Source organism: Symphalangus syndactylus, chromosome 2 (genome assembly GCF_028878055.3).
Source record: "Symphalangus syndactylus isolate Jambi chromosome 2, NHGRI_mSymSyn1-v2.1_pri, whole genome shotgun sequence".
NCBI classification, from domain to species: domain Eukaryota; kingdom Metazoa; phylum Chordata; class Mammalia; order Primates; family Hylobatidae; genus Symphalangus; species Symphalangus syndactylus.
In genome coordinates, this window is record NC_072424.2 from 28389365 (window position 1) to 28412451 (window position 23087).

The 23087-nt window shown below is 39.1% G+C and overlaps 1 protein-coding gene across 17 annotated transcripts in view; it reads right to left on the minus strand.

Annotated features, from left to right (window-relative positions):
• The window catches only part of ADD3 (adducin 3), a 134244-nt gene that overhangs the window by 37310 nt on the left and 73847 nt on the right, over positions 1-23087 (minus strand). Inside the window, exons 1-2 of one of the 17 annotated variants that reach the window (XM_063626121.1) lie at positions 21184-21236; positions 8677-8732 (exon numbers count right to left, since the gene is read on the minus strand). The exons of 9 other annotated variants lie outside the window; for them this stretch is intronic. The gene's annotated coding sequence lies outside the window, so the exon portion shown is untranslated. Of the gene's footprint in view, positions 1-8676; positions 8733-11093; positions 11190-15676; positions 15758-21183; positions 21242-22763; positions 22798-23087 lie in introns of those variants that run through there. 7 more of the 17 variants (XM_063626137.1, XM_055249530.2, XM_063626165.1 and 4 more) reach the window with 7 other exon arrangements.

Here is a 23087-nt window from a genome sequence, read left to right on the forward strand (position 1 = left end):
AAACCCCGCCTTTACTAAAAATACAAAAAATTAGTCGGGCGTGGTGGTAGGTGCCTGTAATCCCAGCTACTCGGGAGGCTGAGGCAGGAGAATCGCTTGAACCTGGGAGGCAGAGGTTGCAGTGAGCTGAGATCACGCCATTGCACTCCAGCCTGGGCAACAGAGAGAGACTCCATCTCAAAATTAAAAAAAAAAAAAAAAAAAAATTTTGTATTCAAGAAAATAGTTCACAATTTGCTTTAAGAAACATGGGTGTTCAAAGAACTTTAGCCAGTCACAGATAAAATGTCACAACTATCTGCTTAGTTTAGATAGAAGGCTTTGCAAATAGCACAATGTCTACCCATTTAAAACACATCAGTGTCAGCACTGCAGAAAGATAAAAACATTTTCAAGCTCTCTGAGGATATTACCAAGGGCTGTTTATGATTCTATGAATTATACATCTGAAAGCACATTTTTGGGGAGGATTTTTGAAAACAAGTACCTATAAAACAGATACTCTAAACACAGAGCCACTTAAAGATACTCCCAATGATTACATTTCTATCCAGTCCCTTAGCCATCCAACTCCTAGGATTATTATTCACAGATAAGAATAATATTTCTGCAATGTTTCAGTATATTCAACCATTTCAAAACAGAACTACAGAAGACTAGGTTCCTCTGAATGAAATCAATTGACTGCCTTAAATTGAGGATCATTGTACAAAACAACTGGCCAAGTACTCTTCAATCACGTCAAGATCATGAAAAATAAAGACTAGGCTGGGCGCGGTAGCTCACGCCTGTAATCCCAGCACTTTGGGAGGCCAAGGCGGGCAGATCATGAGGTCAGGAGATCGAGACCATCCTGGCTACACGGTGAAACCCCGTCTCTACTAAAAATACAAAAAAATTAGCCAGGCGTGGTGGCGGGCGCCTGTAGTCCCAGCTACCCAGGAGGCTGAGGCAGGAGAATGGTGTGAACCCGGGAGGTGGAGCTTGCAGTGAGCCGAGATTACGCCACTGCACTCCAGCCTGGGTGACAGAGCGAGACTCTATCTCAAAAAAAAAAAAAAAAAAAAAAAAGAAAAGAAAAAAAAGAAAAACAAAGACTAAGGAACTGTTCCAGATTAAAGACAAAGGAGACTAAGACATGACAATTAAATGCAACATGTAATCTTGGATCAGATCCTAAACCAGGAAAAGGACATTAGGGAGACAATTGGTGAAATTTAAATAGAATCTGTAAATTTGATAACAGTATTTACATCAATGTTAATTTCCTGAAACTGATAATTACAGAAGATATTATCATTTAGGGAATCTGGGTAAAGGACAAACAGGAATTCTTTCACTATTTTTGCCAACTCTTTTGTAAGTCTGAAATAATTTCAAAACAAAGCACAAAAAATCCAAAATATATACATAAACATTAATCCAATATAAGACAAATCCAATCGCAACACAGTCAAAGGAAAATATTAATACCACAATTTTCAAGGCCCTCCTGAATTTTATAGTATACCATGTTCTTTCCTCACCAAAGAATTTTTAAAAGTTTGCTCACAGGTAAGATAGGATACAAAACACACTTACGAAAAGAAAACCCCCAAACAATACCTCAGCTATTACACAAAAACAATCATACATATGAAAACTATATTCCCAATCCACTTAGATTGGTATAAGAACCCTCAAAACTCAAAGTAACAGAGGTAACATTGTATAACTGTTAATATACTTAAACAGTATCTGACACACGCTTATACCATATATTTTGTAAAGCTGTTCATTATCAAATTAACCCAAAGTGTTCACAGACTGAGTAAAATATCCCTACGTTCACTTCTGAGTTCACCAGCACTGCTAGTGCCAAGCTTGCCTATCTTACAATCTGGTTTGCTTGTATTCAGGTCCACTTGTAGAGCCCTTTCCATCTGAGTTACGTTAGATGTCTCTAGAAGAGCTGGACTCCTGATTTGGGCTCTGCGGTACATGGTTTTTCGAAGACAGCCTCAGGAATTCTTCCATGCTTCCCTGCAATCCACTTTTTCCACTAAAAAGTAGAGACTATTTTCCTATCCCTTAAATCTGGTTTGGACTTGCGATTTGCTTTGACTAATAGAATGTGGCTGAAGTGACATTATACACTTTGAGGGTTGTGCAGCTGCCACACCATGAAGAAGCCCATAATGAAAAATGAGGAGAAAGAGGCCCAGCTGTCCCCAGTAAGCCAGGTTCCCAGCAGACCCCACCAGCTAACTATTGCAACATGAATGAGTCCAGGTAAAAGCAGGTAAGGTGCTACTCAGCCAACATACAGAATCATGAGAAATAATAAATTGTTAAAGACACAAAGCTTTGTTTTTTTGTTGTTGTTGTTTCTTTTTTTTACACAGCAACAGGTAACTAAAGTGAAAACTGGTGTTACTGGTGCTGTAATAACAAAAACTGAAAACGTGGCATTAGCTCTGGGGCCTAGGCAGTGGGGAGGCTATTAGTGGAGGCTGACAAAGCAGTGAGGAGACTGCTACTGGAGGCTGGAGAGAGGGTTATGTTGCATAATGAGAGCACAAACTAACAAGAATGTGTTAACTTGAAAACTAGAAAACATGCTTAACAAATGTGGAGCTGGCTAAGATTTCTAGGTAGAATGCTGAAAGAGCCAACTGAGTTTTGTTTTTTTCCAGAAAAATATTTTTATATGATTATCTATAATAAATAATACAGACATCCCTTATGCCCTTTTCCCCAGTTTCTCCCAATGGCAACACACTGCAAAACTATATTACAGTATCACAACCAGGACAGACAGTAATACAGTCAAGAAGGAGATTATTTCCATCACCAGAAGTACTCCTCATGCTGCCCTTTAATAGCAATGCCCATTTCCACTCCCTCCTGAACCAGCAGCAACCACTAATCCATTCTCTATTGCTATAATTGTCATTTAAAGAATATTATACAAATGAAAATATGCAATATATAAAACCTTTGGGGATTGGCTTTTTTCACTCAGAATCATTTACTGAAGATTTATGGAGGCTATCGTATCAATAATTTGTTCCTTTTTACTGTTGAATGCTATTCTATGGTATGGCTGTATCATTATTTGTTTAATCATTTGCCTACTCAAAGACAACTGGTTATTTCCTGTCTTTGACTATTATATAATTATAGCATATTTTTTCATTAATAGCAAAAAGTAGAAACAACCCAAACATCTATCAACTGACAAACACATAGTATTTTGTCATATGGTAATCCAGAAAGTGGAATATTATATGGCAATAAAAGGAAATGGAATACTGATATGTGCTTCAACATGGATGAACCTTGAAACATTGTAAGTGAAAGAAGCTAGTCACCAAGGACCACATATTGTATGACTCCATTTATATGAAATGTTTAGAAGAGACAAATCTATAGAGGTAGAAAGCAGATTAATGTCTGCCTAGCACTATGGGAAAATGAGGAGTGGCTGCTAATGAGATTTATTTTTGGAGTGATGAACATGTTCTAAAATTATTGTGGTGATAGTTGTACAACTCTGTGACTACATTAAAAACCACTGAATTGTATAGTTTATATGGGCAAATTGCATGGTATCTGAATTATCTCCATAAAACTGTTATTTTAAAAATCCAACCTGAGAAGCTACTGACCACCTTGCAAGCTTGGGAATGGGGACTATCTTGTAGTCCTCACAATGGAAGAGAACTCCATAAATGGGGGCTGAATTAAGTTACTTTACTATATCACAACTCCTTCCAAATAAATCTGGTTTGCATTATTTCTAGGCTGGGAATAGTAAAAACAATCTTTTGAAAAGAAGTTATTACTTACAAAAAATCTTTCCAAACTTAAAATTCTTGGCAGTTTGAACAGCTTTCTTTAGAATAAGCAAAGAGATGGCTGTACTTTCAAGTACTAGACCTATTGTTCCACACTTAAAAGAATAATCAAAGATATGCCAAGACCACAAAGCAGCATATTTGGTTAAAAAACAAAACAACAAATGCTATTTTAGTTTTTCTTGATGAAAGTTATTATGAAATTTTAAAGTTATTTGAAGTTCTAGAAAACAACTTAGACCCTATACAAACTATGACAAGCTACTATCCTTAGATCACTAGTGAAATTTTCTTCATTTTAAGTTCTAAAAGACATGAGCTACTTTTAAATGCTAGCCAAAATTTTATATACAACTGACATGGAAATTGACAGATCTGAAAACTTGAAGCAGAAATAGATAAAAACGAAGAAAAATGGGAGAAAAACCCAAATGACCCAGGCATTGAGCAGCACTGAGTAATACAGATGGCACTAAGTGCGCAAATGGAGAAAAATTTAATTATCCCACAAAGCACTAGGCTCTTATTCCTAAAAAGCTATTGATTTTATATGAGCTTCTCTTGAAATATTTCAGACTAGATTCAATGATCACTTTTTACAGATGAGAGAAAACTATACTCAGTGGTGTTGAGTGACTTTTCTAAAGTTACGTTGCTCAAATATCATATTATAAAATCATAATAATGATGTTTATTAGCATTACCATGTCATCCAGATTGCCCCATAATCAAAATTTACTCCTTCAATGAAATATAAGAAAGAAAACAGACCCATCACACCATGTTTATGTATGTATTTTATAAATACCATCCACTGAGAGGAACAGGCTATTAAGAAGAGCTAAAATTCTAGTGCTTGTAATAGACTTAATGGTCCATTTGCCTAGCATGCACAGAAAAATAGATGTACAAGTGGGGTAGTTGTATAATGGTGATTTATTTGACCTAAATACCAAAGGGACAAGTTTTAAGTAACTATGTCATTAAATATTAAAAAGTACTCACTAACATTTTATCAATACAGTAGTAGTTCCCCTCCTTAACTGCAGTTTCAGTTACCTGTGGTCAACCACTGTTCAAAAATAGGTGAATATAGTACAAGAACATTTTGAGATGGAGGGAAAGACCACATTCACATAACTTTATATTTTTCATACATACACACACACCCCCACACATCATAAAGACACTTGGTATCTTTGCCATTGGTACTTAGCAAAACATATAAATAAGATGCATAAAGACAAAGAGTATTAGGAGATGGGCAGACCAAGAAGCTCAATGAGCAGGCAGATAAATGGTGTAATAAAATATCATGGAACATTCCACACAACTTTGAGTTCCAAACAAAAAGGAACTACATGCAAGGTATGGACCACTAAATTGGCTCAAGTCCATCTGAAAAGGAGACTACGTTGGCTATTGATCAGTATATAGGAAGTCTTAACTCTTTACCTGACAGATGACCACTATGATTTAATTAGAAGCTATTAACAAAATGACATTGATTGTGCTCTGGGTAATAATAAATTATTTAAGTTTCACTTTAATATAATTTAGCATCATATTAAAAGAGTTGAGGGCTGTATTATGAAACAAAACAAACCTCAGAAAAAGATTCTGTTGGGACCTAAAGAGTTAAGACAAGTATAATACACCAACTGAAATGAGTGGTAATAGAAATTGGTCTAATATAGATACTAAATAGAAATGCATGTATACATAAACATGCCTAAACTACAAAATCAGTAATTTAATGAAACATTTTAAAGCAATCACAGAATTCCAGGTACTATGCTCTACACAGATTATCTCATTTAATATCCTTTACAACTCTGGCCAGGTGTGGTGGCTTATGCTGGTAATCCCAGCACTTTGGGAGGCCAAGGTGGGTGGATTACTTGAGGTCAGGAGTTGGAGACCAGCCTGGCAAACATGGTGAAACTCAGAGGCTGGGGCAGGAGAATTGCTTGAACCCAAGAGGTGGAGGTTGCAATAAGCCAAGATTGCACCACTGCACTCCAGCATGGGTGACAGAGTGACACTCTGTCTCCCCAACCTCCAAGAAAAATCCTTCACAACTCTGAAAAGGCAACCAGTATCCCCAACTTTATAGGTAAGAAAACTGAGGGGTTTTTTTTTGTTTGTTTAAAAAATAAATTGTATTTATTTAAAGTATACAACATAATGTTTCCCCACCTCTTTTATGTTAGGTTCAGGGGGTACATGTGCAGGTCCGTTACATAGGTAAATTGTACAGCATTGGGGTTTGGAGTACAAATGATCTCATAAGCCAAGTAAGTGAGCAGAGGACCTGATAGGCAGTTTTTCCGCCTTCGCGCTCCTCCTACCTTCCCATTCAAGTAGGCCCGGTGTCTATTGTTCCCACCTTTGTGTCCACGTGTATTCAATGTTTAGTTACCATTATAGGTGAGAACATGCAGTATTTGGTTTTCTGTTCCTGTGTTAATTTGCTTAGGGTAATGGCCTCCATCTGCATCCATGTTGCTGCAAAGGACATGATTTCATGTTTTGTTATGGCTGCATAGTATTCCAAGATATATATGTACCAAATTTTCTTCATCCAGACCACTGTTATGGACATCTAGGTGGTTGATTCCATGTCTTTGCTATCATGGATAGTGCTGCAATGAACATACTTGTGCTTGTGTCTTTTTGGTAGAATAATTTATATTCCTTTGGGTATATACCCAGTAAATGGGATTGCTGGGTCGAATGGTAGTTCCGTTTTAAATTCTGTGAGAAACCTCCTGCTTTCCACAGTGGCTGGACAGCAGTGTGTAAGTGTTCCCTTTTCTCCACAACCTTGCCAACATCTGTTATTTTCTGACATTTGAATAACAGTCATCCTGACTGGTATGAGAAGGTATCTCCCTGTGGTTTTGATTTGCACTTCTCTGATGATTAGTGATGTTGAGCATTTTTCCATATGCATGTTGGCTGTGTCTATGTCTTCTGAGAAGTGGATGTTCATGTCCTTTGACTATTTTCTTACGGGGTTGTTTACCTGTTGGGTTAAGTTCCTCATAAACTCTGGATATTACACCTTTGTTGGATGCATAGTTTGTAAATATTTTCTACCATTCTGCAGGTTGTCTGTTTTCTATGTTGATAGTTTCTTTTGCCGTGCAGAAGGCTCTTTAATTATGTCATACTAGTTTATTTTTGTTTTTTGCAATTGCTTTTGGAGACTTCATCATGAAATCCAGGTTTTCTCCTAGAGTTTATAGTTTTAGGTCTCACATGTAAGTCTTTGATCCACCTTGAGTTGAATTTTGTATATGGTGAAAGGAAAAGGTCCAGTTTCAATCTTCTGCATATGATGGCTAGTCAATTATCCCCGCACCATTTATTGAATAGGGAATCCTTTCCCCATTGCTTGTTATTGTTGACTTTGTCAAAGATCAGATGGTTGTAGGTGTGTGGCTTTATTTCTGGGTTATCTAACCTGTTCCATTGGTCTATGTGTCTGTTTTTGAACCAGTACCAGGCTTTTAGTTACTGTAGCCTTGTAGTATAAAAACTGAGGTTTAATAAATTTGTCTCAGATTACCAAAGGTTCTTCACAAATAAGGAAATTACTCATGGTTATAGATCTTAACAGGCATGGTGGAGTTAGCCAAAAAAGATGAGATGGCTCAAAGGACTATCGTTTCCTTGAGATATATCCAGCCATTAGATCACTGACTTTATTGGGGGGAGGGGGGGCTGAAAATATTATATGATCACAATACTCAACACCAAAGTGGAAATAGTAAATATTCTGAAAGTAGCAATAAAATTTGCACGAAGTCTTCCATGGCTATCAAACCTACACATGTGGAAACCTACCTACCTCTCTTGCCTGCTGCTGGAATTGTCAGATTGATCTATATTATTCTTAAATTCCTGAACCCTCTTTTTGTTCTTTTGAAATGACTTCTGTTATCTTTAAAACTAAATTCTAAACATCAATATGAAGTCCAGGAAACAATAAATCTATAGTTGTTTAGTAAAAGTTAGGACTGAGCCTTAGTTTAAAATCCAACTTAAAGTCAAGGGAAAAAAACTCCACAACAATAACAAAATGAAATAAAATAGTAACAGCAACCCACTGTGGTACTAAATGTTCTGTACTTAATGGAAGTTGATGTCTGACTAAGCAGTCATTTAAAAAAGATAAAATAAGTGTCAATTGGAAGCCACAGCTAAGAGGGTGTTTCAGTTTCAAATTTTGTTTTATAAATAAAAATATAATATGAATTAATATAAACTCTTAGCAAACATGAGTCTGCTTGTGATTGGAACAAAGCAGTTAGATGTAGTCATAACACACACATTGTTCACAATGTAAGTGCAGAACAGTAAGTAAAAAAATGTCAAGTAGGGGCTGGGCATGGTGGCTCACACCTGTAATCCCAGCACTTTGGAAGGCCAAGGCAGGCGGACTGCCTGAGCTCAGGAGTTCAAGACAAGCCTTGGCAACATGGTGAAACCCCATCTCTACTAAAAATACAAAATATTAGCTGGGCGTGGTGATACATACCTATAGTCCCAGCTACTTGGGAGGCCAAAGCATGAGAATCGCTTGAATCCAGGAGGTGAAGGTTGCAGTGAGCTGAGATCACGCCACTGCACTAAAGCCTGGGTGACGGAGCGAGACTCTGTCTGTCCCCCCGCCCCCCAAAAAAAAAAAAAAGTCAAGTAGGTGCTTGTTATGTCAATATAATCATTCAACAGGGTGATTCAAAGACTAAAGACAGAGTTGGACAATGCTGAGGATCAATCTAACCTCTGTGTCACTAACGATGAAGGATATTTTATTGATCTACGTTACCTGTTACAAGGAACAGTGAGGAAAACAGATTTCTGTACTTGAGGTGATGGTGGGGACTGGAAGAGGAAGAGAGGCAGTTACTTGCTTAGACATTGGTAGAGGTGAAAATAACATTCATTGGTAACTTGAAATAAAAATCTTTATTATAATTAGGTCAAATTTACCAATTACAATGGCCATACAAGGGGCAGGGTTACAAAGTTGAAAACATGTACAGAAAGTTCAGAGAAAGTATTTCTTCAAGTCCAAACTCAATCATTAGTCATTATCTAACATTAACTTGAATTGTTCCCAACATAAACCATTTGGAAAAGTAAATATGAAACATTTTATACATATATCATATATATTATAAACATGTATCATATGTACACATGTGTGTGTACATATATATATATATTTTCCTATGAAATGAGTAAAACAACCACAGAAAGGCAATCCCTCAAGTATCTTACAGAACCCAAAGACACATGGCCTTGGTGTGCCTTTACTCTCCTTTCTACAAAATATGATGAACATTCTATATATATTCCCTTAGTCACCATTTGTCTTCAACATGGAGTTTTGGAAAATGGTTGAGAAAAAAATGAAGGGTTCCCCACCCCACATCCCAACCCCTTCCTTAAAGAAAGCTGACAGAGACTAGTGGATTGATTACTTGGATGTGCGTCTCAGACATTTAGTTTCTGTTGAGTTCCCTCCTATTAGAGAAAATTTTAAAACTGAGATCCAGGAAACTACCCAGAACTTGACAGCTCATGATAAATGAGAGGTTTTAAAAAGAGGAATCACTAGAAATTATTTTTAAATAAACACTCATTGCTCTCAATTTCAGGAGATACCTTAAGTCTCTGACTCTTCTTTGGTAGTCTTTCTAGGCAAAAAGCTTTTTTTTTTTTAATTTTTATTTTTTAAAGAAACATCAACTCTCATATACTTCATACTTTACTGCATACCCACTCTACAAATCTAAGTGGACCTTTTCTAAAATGAATATTCAAATACAAATAATATAAGAAATTTAACTTCCCCAAATTCCAATCTTACATCTACCTATTTCACAAGCTGAAATTAGATTTTAACTGAAGAAATGCAAATAATCCAACAAAGCTTATTATTAAAAATGAGCTGAGTCTGCAAAATATGCACTGGAAAAGCTAGTCTAGGAAACGGATTTGTTACCACGGGCTCTATTTCTGTGTTCCATTCCTAATACAGTCATTGTGACGTGCCACGGTGGGGGAAAGGGAGGGATGGAAAGACATAAAAAATGAGACAAAGTTCCTTATTTTAAAAATTGGAGGAAAATACACAAAAAAATATTAAAGAACCACAGGGCATAATTACCAAGAGTTCATTTTGATCTACTATTTCAGATATTCAAGCTAAAGACTTTTGGCTTTCATAACTTATAAAATACAGCTGCAAAAGTCAATCCAAAAACTGTAGGTAACTCAACACACTGCAACTGCAAAGCAGTCTGATTTGAAGGAGGAGTTTCTGCCTTCAGATTTTGGCTGCTAAGGAACATTTCAAGATCATCACAACTTGATCTGTTTTCTTTACGAAACGCCTAATATTGTGCCATGAAAATGCATCTTATTAAGCACAGATAATGGTCCTTGAAAATTACTTTCAAAAATACTTTTTGGTTATAACCTGCCACTTCAGCAATTGGTTAATGGTTTTAAGTGGAAGTTCACGAAAAGAGATTTTTATCAATCTCAGAAATCTGTTTCTCAAAATGGATTTGTCAAAAACTGGCTTTTTCAAATGAATCATCTTTTAAATCTAAAGACTGACATTCAGCCATACTACCATACTATAGTTGTTGAATAGTGTCTTCCCTAAAAATTCATGTCCCCAGAAACTCACAATGTGGCCTATTTAAAAATAGGGTTTGTAGATCAAATTAAGATGAGATCATACTGGATTAGGGTGAGTCCTAAATCCAACGACTAGTATCTTTATAAGAGGAAAGTGAGAGAGATTTGGACAACGTAACAGAAAAGACACACAGGAAGAAAAAAGCCCTGTGATAACAGGACAGGGACTGAAATGCTGCAGCACATGCCTAGGGACCAAGCTGCAAGCTGGGAACCATGAGAAGCCCGGGGAGGGGCATGGAATAGATTTTTCCCTCAGACCCCTCAGAACGAACCAATCCTGCCAACACCTTGATTTTGGACCTCTGGCCTCCAGAACTGTAAGAGAATAGAGCTGTTGTTTTTAGCCACCGGGATTACAATACTTTGTTACAGCAGTTCTAGGAAACTAAAACATACACTGTTCCAAAGGAATTTCCATCCTAATATCTATTTTTGAAAGCATTTTACCATCAACAGTGTGAATAGATAGCACACCTTTGCAGAATCAATGTCAGCTCTTCAGAAATAACAAATCGTCAAAACACTAACCTGAACAAGACATCTGATATACATAAGTACAATGCAACATTCTGGTTTTCCACAATGGCATGTGGAAACCCTGTCAGTCAGTGTTTCCAAGGAAATCTAAAGCAAGAAAAATATGAACATTCTTGTCACATCAAATGAACAAACATTTCTTTGTAAAACTGAAGATTCATAATGAAGGCCAACCACAAATTAAAGACGCAGCAGGCTCTACTGCTTCCATCATAGCAGAAACACTGTTAACGCAGTTACTAAATCATAAAATACTATGGAATATATTTTCACTTAAGCAAGGGTGGACTTAAAAGCCACTTGCTCAGGGCCAGGTGTGGTAACTCATGCCTGTAATCCCAGCAATTTGAGAGGCCAAGGCAGGTGGATCACTTGAGGTCAGGAGTTCAAGACCAGCCTGGCCAACATCTCTACTAAACTCCATCCCTATTAAAAATACAAAAATTAGCCAGGCGTGGTGGGTGCCTGTAATCCCAGCTACTTGGAAGGCTGAGGCAGGAGAATTGCTGGAACCTGGGAGGCAGAGGTTGCAGTGAGCTGAGATGGCGTGCCACTGCACTCCAGCCTGGGTGACAAAGCCAGACTCAGTCTCAAAAAAACAAAAAAAATAAAAGCCACTTTCTAAGGCGAGTGGGTTTCTTGCCATGTGTACATACATGCTGCATTTCTGCTATTCTACTCACATTGGAGACCGCTGAACCAACACCTTGCAGGTTCATGCCAGGCTCTGGGACCCCTGGATTATGAGAAACCCTAAGAAACTAGTTCAGCATCTCAGCATCAAGTCAGTCTTACAGTTGTTCCCGCTCTGATGTTCTGACACTGATGTAAAGAACTACCTGAGACTAAGTAATCTATAAAGAGGTTTAATTTACCACAGTTCCACAGGCTATACAGGAAGCTTGGCTGGAGAGGCCTCAGGAAACCTACAATCACGGCAGAAGGGTGAAGGGGAAGCAAGCATGTCTTCGCATGGTGGCAGGAGAGCAAGCGAACGAAAGAGGAGGTGCTACATACACACTTTGAACCAACAAGATCTTGTGAGAACTCTATCACGAGACAACACTAGGGGGATGGTACTAAACCATTAGAAACAACCCTCATGATCCAATCAACTCCTGCCAGACCCCACCTCCAATACTTGGAATCACAATTTAATATGAGATTTGGGTAAGGACACAAATCCAAACCATATCAAGCCTGCTTTTTGTTGTTGTTTTGGAGATGGAGTCTCACTCTGTCCCCAGGCTGAAGTGCAGTGGCATGATCTCGGCTCACTGCAACCTCTACCTTCTGGGTTCAAGCGATTCTCCCGCCTCAGCCTCCTGAGTAGCTGGGACTACAGGCACATGCCACCATGCCCAGCTAATTTTTGTATATTTAGTAGAGATGAGGTTTCACTCTGTTGGCCAGGATGGTCTCGATCTCCTGACCTCGTGATCCGCTCACCTCGGCCTCCCAAAGTGCTAGAATTACAGGCGTGAGCTACTGCGCCCACAATTTTTCTTTTTGTTTCTTAGACGGAGTTTCGCTCTGTCACCCAGGCTGGAGTGCGATGGTGCGATCTCGGCTTACTGAAACCTCCACCTCCCAGGTTCAAGCGATTCTCGTGCTTCCGCTGTCCTAGTAGCTGGGATTACAGGCTTGTAACACCATGCCCAGCTAATTTTGTATTTTTAGTAGAGAAGGGGTTTCTCCATGTTAGTCAGGCTGGACTCGAACTCCCGACCTCAGGTGATCTGCCCGCCTCGGCCTCCCAAAGCGCTGGGATTACAGGTGTGAGCCACCATGCCCGGCCCAAGTCTGTTTCTTAATCATTAAACTCTGAGCCACTCCACTCACTCTCAAGCAGCCTAATTCACTTTCTTGTTTCTCTATCAGGTAACTTCAAATACTTTTACAATTGAAGGTCTATGCCTGAACCCTAGGACCCACGTCTCAGTCTTAGACTCTTCTATCATTTGCCACTGTTCCCTGAGGTCACCTGATAGCTCACATCTTTGCATACGGCAGTAGATCTCTGATGCCATGCAGATCTCCCTGGTACTGATTGGATCTGGACTTCTACCAATCACCACCCTTTACCAAAAATTCCCTGTCCCTAAACTGCCTATGTGCTACCACTTTGACACCTACTGAATCTCACTCATATTGACTTTTCACATACCTGGACTCATTCCTATTGAGAGGTGACAGCGTGCTGGCAGTTCTTACAGCCCTCACTCGCTCTCGGGGCCTCCTCTGCCTGGGCTCCCACTTTGGTGCCACTTAAGGAGCCCTTCAGCCCACTGCTGCACTGTGGGAGCCCCTTTCTGGGCTGGCCAAGGCCGGAGCCTGCTTCCTCAGCTTGCAGGGAGGTGTGGAGGGAGAGGAGCGAGTGGGAATCGGGGCTGCGAGTGGCGCTTGCGGGCCAGCTGGAGTTCTGGGTGAGCTGGGCTTGGCGGGCCCCACACTCGGAGCAGCCGGCCGGCCCTGCCGGCCCCGGGCAATGAGGGGCTCAGCACCCAGGCCAGCGGCTGCAGAGGGTGTACTGGGTCCCCCAGCAGTGCCAGCCCGCTGGCGCTGCACTCGATTTCTCACTGGGCCTTAGCTGTCTTCCTGGGGGGCAGGGCTTGGGACCTGCAGCCCACCATGCCTGAGCCCCCCACCCCCTCCGTGGGCTCCTGTGTGGCCCGAGCCTCCCCGATGAGTGCCACCCCCTGCTACACAGCGCCCAGTCCCATCGACCACCCAAGGGCTGAGGAGTACAGGTGCACGGCATGGGACTGGCAGGCAGCTCCACCTGCAGCCCCGGTGCGGGATCCACTGGGTGAAGCCAGCTGGGCTCCTGAGTCTGGTGGGGACGTGGAGAACCTTTATGTCTAGCTCAGGGATTGTAAATACACCAATCAGCACCCTGTGTCTAGCTCAGGGTTTGTGAATGCACCAGTCGACACTCTGTATCTAGCTACTCTAGTGGGGCCTTGGAGAACCTTTATGTCTAGCTCAGGGATTGTAAATACACCAATCGGCACTCTGTATCTAGCTCAAGGTTTGTAAACACACCAATCAGCACCCTGTGTCTAGCTCAGGGTTTGTGAACGCACCAATCGACACTCTGTATCTAGCTACTCTGGTGGGGCCTTGGAGAACCTTTATGTCTAGCTCAGGGATTGTAAATACACCAATCGGCACTCTGTATCTAGCTCAAGGTTTGTAAACACACCAATCAGCACCCTGTGTCTAGCTCAGGGTTTGTGAATGCACCAATCGACACTCTGTAGCTACTCTGGTGGGGACTTGGAGAACCTTTGTGTTGACACTCTGTATCTAGCTAATCTAGTGGGGATGTGGAGAACCTTTGTGTCTAGCTCAGGGATTGTAAACACACCAACCAGCACCCTGTGTCTAGCTCAGGGTTTGTGAATGCACCAATCGACACTCTGTGGCTATTCTGGTGGGGACTTGGGAGAACCTTTGTGTCCATACTCTGTATCTAGCTAATCTAGTGGGGACGTGGAGAACCTTTGTGTCTAGCTCAGGGATTGCAAACGCACCAATCAGCGCCCTGCCAAAACAGACCACTTTGCTCTACCAATCAGCAGGATGTGGGTGGGGCCAGATAAGAGAATAAAAGCAGGCTGCCCGAGCCAGCAGTGGCAACCCGCTCGGGTCCCCTTCCACACTGTGGAAGCTTTGTTCTTTTGCTGTTTGCAATAAATCTTGCTACTGCTCACTCTTTGGGTCCACACTGCTTTTATGAGCTGTAACACTCACCGCGAAGGTCTACAGCTTCACTCCTGAGCCAGCAAGACCACGAACCCAGCAGAAGGAAGAAAACTCCGAACACATCCGAACATCAGAAGTTCGGAACAAACTCCAGACGCGCCACCTTAAGAGCTGTAACACTCCCCGCGAGGGTCCGCGGCTTCATTCTTGAAGTCAGTGAGACCAAGAACCCACCAATTCCGGACACACTATTGCCCATTTCTGGGAATCTGCTCCTGACTGTTTACCTGGATTCCAGTCAGTAAAATCCCCTGGGTATTCACCAAATTAAATCTTCAACAAAGTGTAATCTAAACTATAATTATGAACTTCAGAAAAAGTTCTCTAGATCCTGGTCTCCGGATTATATATGCCCCATTATTTCATTTTGAACTGTGTTGGACATTAACTGCCATGCAAGCTTGTGGGTGCATTTAAAGAGGTCTAGGCTCTGTCCTGATAAAACAGGATTTAGCTTTGAAAAGTAGGCCTAGTTGATATGAATAAGAATTCTAAAAATGTATGCATACATTGATATTTTATGACACCAAACTAATTCATATAAAAAAAAAAGGGGGGGGACTAAAATTATTTCTAACATGAAGAAACTGGAAATAATGAGAAGATAAAGAGAAAACAACCTAAGTCTCCAGTCCACTGCTAGAAACTGAACTCTCAATAAAAAATGAGAAAATCTGGCAAAAGACCTGAGAAGTCTAATATCAAATTCAGGAAAAAGAGATAATTAACTATTTAATTTATGGAGGAAAGTTTATCAAAAACAAAAGAAATGCAGACTTTAAAACAACGAAGAATAACTTTCATACCTTTTTTAGGGTTGTTGAGAAACAACATTGCTTTGTAAATACAACTAAGAACTCTTCCAACAAGAGGAGTTTTTCCCTGATATTACCTAATGAGAGCAAAAAGAGGAATAGTATCCTTAGAATTTAAAGGTGTTAGAGCTTAAAAGGATGTAAGATATTATCAAATCTTATTCTACCTCATTTCTCATATGGAGAAAGGTAGAACAGATACTAAGAGAGAGAGTGACGTGTCCCAAGTCCCTCAATTTATCTTACCCAATACTTTTCACTTTATCTAGATTAGAATGAGATACATAAGACTGTAGACCATATGATCTGTTCATATAAGAAAAATTTAAAACATGAACTGCACTTAGAAATTTATTTAACTAAAGATTTTGGTAAGCACAATTTTAAGCACATTTCAGGTGCTACTGTACATTAAATAAACTGTTAACTTTTATTTTTAAAAAGCCAGGTAATGCCTCATGTTACAATTTCTTGATTTTAAGGGGTTTGTAGGTATTTGCTCATGATTAATATACAAAACATTTTGTTGGTGTTATTTCCATAAGAATCTAAAACAATTTTTACTATTTTAAAATAATGAGAGTGCTTTTCTTTCAAGCTTTCATGGTAATTCACCAGGAAGAGTAAACTTCATGACTCAGCTTTTTGTGCCCACTCACACATGCCTGAAAGGTCCACTGAAATTGCTTGCTATGTTTTAAATTCCAGCTTGAAGTAGGACTCTTGTTTTTCTGAGGCTCACAAAGACTAGACTCACAGCTTAGTTCTATAGGGTCTATTTAGCTGGACTTAAAGCCTACATCAAGTACTTTATTGTCAAATAAAAAGCTATCTATGAGGAGCTTAGTAACTTAAGTAGCTCTCCAGAGTTTGGTAAATATTTTGTGTCTACTTTTGATCTCTATTGTCTAGGAAAGGTTCTGTCAAGTTGTAAAGTGCTAGAAAGTGTTATTTTAAACCTTTAAAAGGTAGTAAGAGTACTACAACCCTGGGATCCTTGGTTGCAACAAAGAAGCACAAAGCCAACTACTATAGTTTTCCAAAAACACCATTTCCTCAGTCCTTCCTCCAAGGAAATAAAAAAGCATCCAGGAAGTCCCATCTTTAAAGAATACTTAGCTATCAGCCTGGGGCTTCTAAAATTCAGGCTCTGAAAAAACGATAGGAAAGACTTCAAAGTCTATCCCTATTAGGTTTAGAGGGAAATGACTCTTCCTAAAAAAAAGCCATCCCCCTGATTGTTGCTTTGCTCACTATACTTCTTTTTCTTTTTTCTTTCTTTTTTTTTTTTTTTGAGACCGAGTCTTGCTCTGTCACCCAGGCTGGAGTGCAGTGGCATGATCTCGGCTCACTGCAAGCTCCGCCTCCCGGGTTCACTCCATTCTCCTGCCTCAGCCTCCTGAGTAGCTGGGACTACAGGCGCCCACCACTATGCCCGGCTAATTTTTTGTATTTTTAGTAGAGACGGGGTTTCACCGTGTTAGCCAGGATGCTCACCGTATCTTATACACTTGGACTGTTTTCCCCTCTCATCTCCATCCATCCATCCAGTATTTGTCTATACTTTGAATTCTTATTCAAAAGCCAACCGCTTCCATAGTGACTTTCCTAAGTTCCTCCATCGTAGCTCTCCCCGCAACCTTAGTGTTAAAAGCACTTTGTCATAGTCTGTATTGCCGTTTAATTATTTGAGTATGTCTGTTGGCTCCAAGTAACTGGGTCAATATTTTTTCCTTTCTTTACTGTCCACTTAGAGTTACTCAATAAGGGTTTATTAACTCACTGAGGTGAGTAAGGCTCTTGACTCATAATACCCCCATTCTCTACTTGTCTTAGAATAAACCAGGACAGGGAATCTAGAGCAAACTCTGAAAACTGGGCTATTCGTGGTTTGATAAGACTGGCCAAGTATCCAAGATGGTTGAGGTAATGAATATTGTGACCTGAATATGAAATGTCTTATGAGAAGAGCATTATCGGTATCTGGAAATACTTAAAATAAGTAAATACATACATAAAAAGAGCAATTTCTAAAAATCTATATTTACTGCCATGTTTTGAGACCAGGTACAAATAATGATACAAAAATGTTATCTTCAAACACCAAAGAAACTACTGATCCAATCAATCAGCAAATGCTAATTCAGGTGTTAGGAAAAGGCTATAATGACTATTTAAGGCACAGCTCTGATTCCTGCCCTTAAGGACTTTCCAGTTTATTAATAATTGTGGAGAGAAGTAAACCAAATAAGCTATCTCGTAAGACAGTTTAATGTTTTATAGAACTTGAATTTGTGGCTTCCAAAACTCAAAATAGGTCTTTAAATGGACATTTTTCATACCCAAAAGGTATGTTTAAAATAATTCATTCTCATCTAAGGACAGGAAGTGTGTAGAGTAAGCTAAGCCTGCAAAAGGTCATAACCACTATTAAAGCATTTTTTTCTGATCTTTTTAACTGTCATGACTTTTATGCCCAACAGTTACTGATGGTCAAATGTATTCTGAAGCTCAGCCAAAGCTTTTTTTTTTTTTTAAGAGTGATACTCAAAACAAAGCAAATATTGGCTTAGTCATGACACTTGTTGTTCTAAAACGTTAATAGCCTATTGTTCACTGTGGTTGTCTCAGCAAGATAATACATTGAAAAACAGCATTTCCTGATAGGAAGTGAATTCCCACTGTGTGTCACAGGACCCTAGCCAAATGCTGGGCTCCAAAAGAGAAACAGCAGTGCCTTCTGGGACTGCGTAACAGACCAGGGTAATGAGACTTCCCCCTCTCTCGTTTAAAATGTCTGTTTCAGCTCAAACTACAATCTATTTGACTGACTTTGCTACCATAGGACTGTTTTCCTAAAATGGCTTCAAATGCTTTAGACAAAGTTTGTTCAACATCCTGCAGACAGCAGCATCCTGTATATTTCTAACTATGAAGAATTTCCTTAGTTATATATGCCACAATGGATAGGGTAATTTGACAAAGAAGCCATCAGGATGTATCTTCAAAACAGTGTGTGACCATTTTCAAGCGTGGTTTCATATAAGCAATTGTTAAAAAATCGTAATATGTGAAGCACAATAATTGCAACAGATTTTCATACATCAGATACGTTTTAGTAGACAAAAATTTAGGCTCAATTAGTTAGTCCAAGCACCACAGCATTACTTAGAGTTCAATTAGTTAGAAACTGATGTCACCAGCAGAGCCTCATACAGAAGAGTGTGCCTCCAAAGTAACTGACACTGTACTAAGACATTAAGACCTCCATTTTAAACACTGAAAACATACTTTTCATCTATTTTCACAGATTCGAATTTAAATAATTTTTTTTTTTTTTGCCAAGTTCCAATCACCAGTGGATATGAGAAAGCTCCAACAACGCAAGAAACAGGAGCAGTTGTCATTTTAGAGGATTCTAAGCAAGACTGTCTCAGTTACTTAGGTACTCCCAGCATTTAATTCAGTGCTTGGCTGCTAGAAGGTCTTCGATACATTTTGCTAAGTGGAATTGTATGTCAAAAAATGTGTATGAAAATTAACAAGGAATACTAATAATTATCTAGCATTATTTGAATAATAAATAATATCTCAGATTCTCAGATTATAGAAAAGTATATTCAAGTTATATTAAGCCTTCTGCCAAGAAACTAAGGTAACCACCACACAAACATACAAACTCTCCTACCTTCTGGCCAAGAAAACGTCTTTTATCTTCCAGTTGTAATCACACAAACTAAATGAAGTCCTTACATCATTTTATCTTTAGAACAGCTGTCATTTGATTGAATTATGAAACGAAAACTGTGAAACAGGCAATGCTACCCAATGCTAAATATCCTATGTGTGATGCAGCAAAAATACTGCTTTTGTTACTTTATAACTTTGCCATGTAACTTTGTAACTCTTCCGGCAGGATATAGTTCACCTCTAAAGCAGCTTCCTCAGCATCAAATCTGAAAACTTTAGTTAAATAATGTCAGTTTTAGCATTTAACGAAACAAGGAGATGGATTAAAGGGCTAGAATGTGCAAACAGTTTAAACAAGAAACCTGAAGCCAAGTTTCAAAGCCCTAGGATTACTTCTGAATGGTCGGACTCACTGAAAATTATAAGGATCCATTTTAAAAACAAACATAACCTCACAATCTTCTTCCTCAAGTATTCAAGCTTGATAAAAAGGATTTGCTTTTAATTCTGGAATGGGTTTTATACTTTTGAAATTGACTTTTTAGAAATGGATAGTTTACGTAAAATATAGAATGATATTCAACTTTCCTTTTTTACATTCTTAAACTTTAAATAGCTTAGGCCATATGGAAGGTCAAATAAATTACAGACCACACAATATATACAAAAGATGTTTTTAATTTAAATACGAGAAACGTCATATAATTTGGGTTATCCAGTTTAAATCAATATTCCAACAAAAATACTACATAAATATGGAAGTTGGATGGGACATTAAAACTCATCTATTTCAATCTCTCATTTTATAGATGGTAAAACTGAGCATTCAAGGAGGTCAGGTGACCCACCCCAATACCACACCCAAGTTACCCAACTTTGAACCCAATGCTCTTTCACTGCTCTGAGGAGAAATGACTTCCTCCTGGGGCAGTTCTTACCCGCCCCCCCCGGCCAACCCATGAATGCCTGGGATAGTGCGGCCTACTTTTGGAGCCCTAGTCTGATAAATAGAAGTTGGTGAGGGAATTTTCTATTTCCACACAGCACTATTATACCTTCCCTATAGTACCCGAGTTCTGGGTTCTATCCCAAAATGGAGGTAGGAGAAGACTGATAGCGTAAGTACGTCTGATGGAGAGGGAATGGGAACAAACTTGGAAATGATCCAAATATCCATCAAAGAAGAAATAACTGAGTTACAGTACATCCATCCACACAATAAAGTACTATAAAGCCATTAAAAAGAATGAAGTAGGCTGGGTGCAGTGGCTCATGCCTGCAATCCCAGCACTCTGGGAGGCTGAGGCAGGTGGATCACTTGAGGTCAGGAGTTTTGAGACCAGCCCGGCCAACATGGTGAAACCCCATCTCTACTAAAAATACAACAATTAGCCGAGCTGTAATCCCAGCTACTCAGGAGGCTAAGGCAGGAGAATCCCTTGAACCTGGAAGGCAGAGGTTGCAGTGAACCAAGATCGCACCACTACACTCCAACCTAGGCGACAAAGCGAGACTCTGTCTCAAAAAAAAAAAAAAAAAGAAAAGAGTAGATACATAATGGTATGCATGGTATAATTTTATATGGATTAAAAAGATATTCAGGTAGATCTCACACACACACACACACACACACACACACACACACACACACACACTCTCTCTGTCTCTCTCTCTCATCGACATTTTTTTGAAAAATAAATTCCCCTCTGGGGAGTGGGGCTGAGGGATTAGGGTGGGAAAAACATTTTGTCACATGCCCTTTTATATTATTTCATCTTTTTACCATATGCATTTTTTAGTAAAATTACCTTTTAAAAGTACATTAAAGCAGAGAAAGGAAATTCCGTGGAGCTCTGGGAGATAACTCTGGTGATGAAGATAAAGAAAGGGTTTATCAATGGTAATTTGACACTGTATATCTAATGTACATGACACATTATATCTAGTTCCCTAGAAAAGCCCTCTCAATGCTTTTCATGTCACGGTATGTGTATTAGTTCTCACTAATAGGGTATGCATAAATAAGACAAAGCTTGCATAGCAGACTGGAGTAAACAGGAGGAGATTGAGGGGCAGATGCACAGGGCTTGGTAAAAAAATATTCCATTTTCTTTATATTATGTACTTAGGAAAAGATAGAGTATTATTGGAGATATTAACTATGATTTTCTATTAAAGTTCCAAATAAAAATCTATTTAAAAATCTTCTAATTTCAATATTTAACAGCAAATTCGTTGGCAAGCTTTGCTCCAGCTTAACTGTAAAAGTCGAAGTTTAACTGTATTCCTCCAGAGTTTAAAGGGATAGTACAATGTAACCAATATTTTTTGAAATGAAACAGAACAGAAAATAGCGTTTTCTGTGTTGTAAGAGAAATTTATTTCAGAGACGTAAAGTGGTTCATGTGTGTCATGATTGGGTCATGATGCAAAATATACTGAAAAAAGTTTGAAAGCCACTTTTACCCAAGGCTACACAACTAATAGCTGTACACTGAGTAGCCAATGTTTAAGGAAAGGTCCACGAAAACACTTGTGGCAGGAGGTTGACCTAATTTCAACTTGAAAATGCTGATGAGATGATTTATATAGCTAGTTCTACTACTCAGATATTAAAAAGTAAATTTCAAAATTCCTGACAGACACAACTTCTTAAAGTAAAGCTTTAGTTTTCATGTCACTTATAAGAATGACTGAGTTAACATCCAAACATTTTTCTCTCAATTCTAGTATATTCCCTTTAGCATTGCTGGAATAGTCATGTGTCTTCACAAAGAAAATTAGCGTACTCAAAGCTAGAAAAGATCTTAGAGGAGGCTAACCCAAATTCCTAATTGTATAGGTAAAGAAACTAATGTCCAAAGAGGTAAAACAGTCTCTTGATTCCCAGGCTAGCGCTTTTTGCTATGATACCACACCTGTGCTTTATTCTTACATCCTTATGAAGTTAGAGGACAGCTAAATCCAATTACTACCAAGTAAAAAGGAGGAAGCTGAAGCAAGCAGATGCTAAGAAGTCTTAGTTCAAAAAGGATGACACAATGTCACCCCTGCAAGCTTTACAGAAATTAGCCATTTTCAACATTCAGCTTTGATTTCAACAGAGGCAGTTGTTCAATTTGCTTGCACCAAATGAGTGTCTACCCAAAGTGTACACGTGACCACACACCAGAGAGTATCGATAACACAAAGCACAGCCTCTCTCTCTCCACATGCCCACTTCAGTCAGTGAATAATTAAACACTCCAAAGGCATTTAAAACTCAGGTACAAAGAGAAAGTGTGTGAGGGGGAAAAAAGATCAGACAGAACCCAGTTGCAAAAAAAAAAAAAAATTGCTGAACATGGACCTCAATGAACAACAATAATTCTCCTATAGTTCAACTCACCATTCACGTCACAAACTCTAGAAAGAACACAGAGGCACGGAACTGATGAGGCATGGAACAGAACTTTGGGCTGCAGCCTGCCCCAACTCTTCTGACAAATACCCAACAGCAACAGGACAAAGCATCATTATGACAGAAATAAAAGGCTCTTTAGATGCTGCCTTTTTTTTAATTCAATGAACCCACTCTTACACACAAAGTTCATGTCACGATGTCTCGAAATACAGTATTGCCAGATTATGCTATTAATGGGTCCAATAAATTCAGTACAAAACACTACTTCAAGCATTTTCAAGTTAAATAACCAGCACATTTGGGGGAATA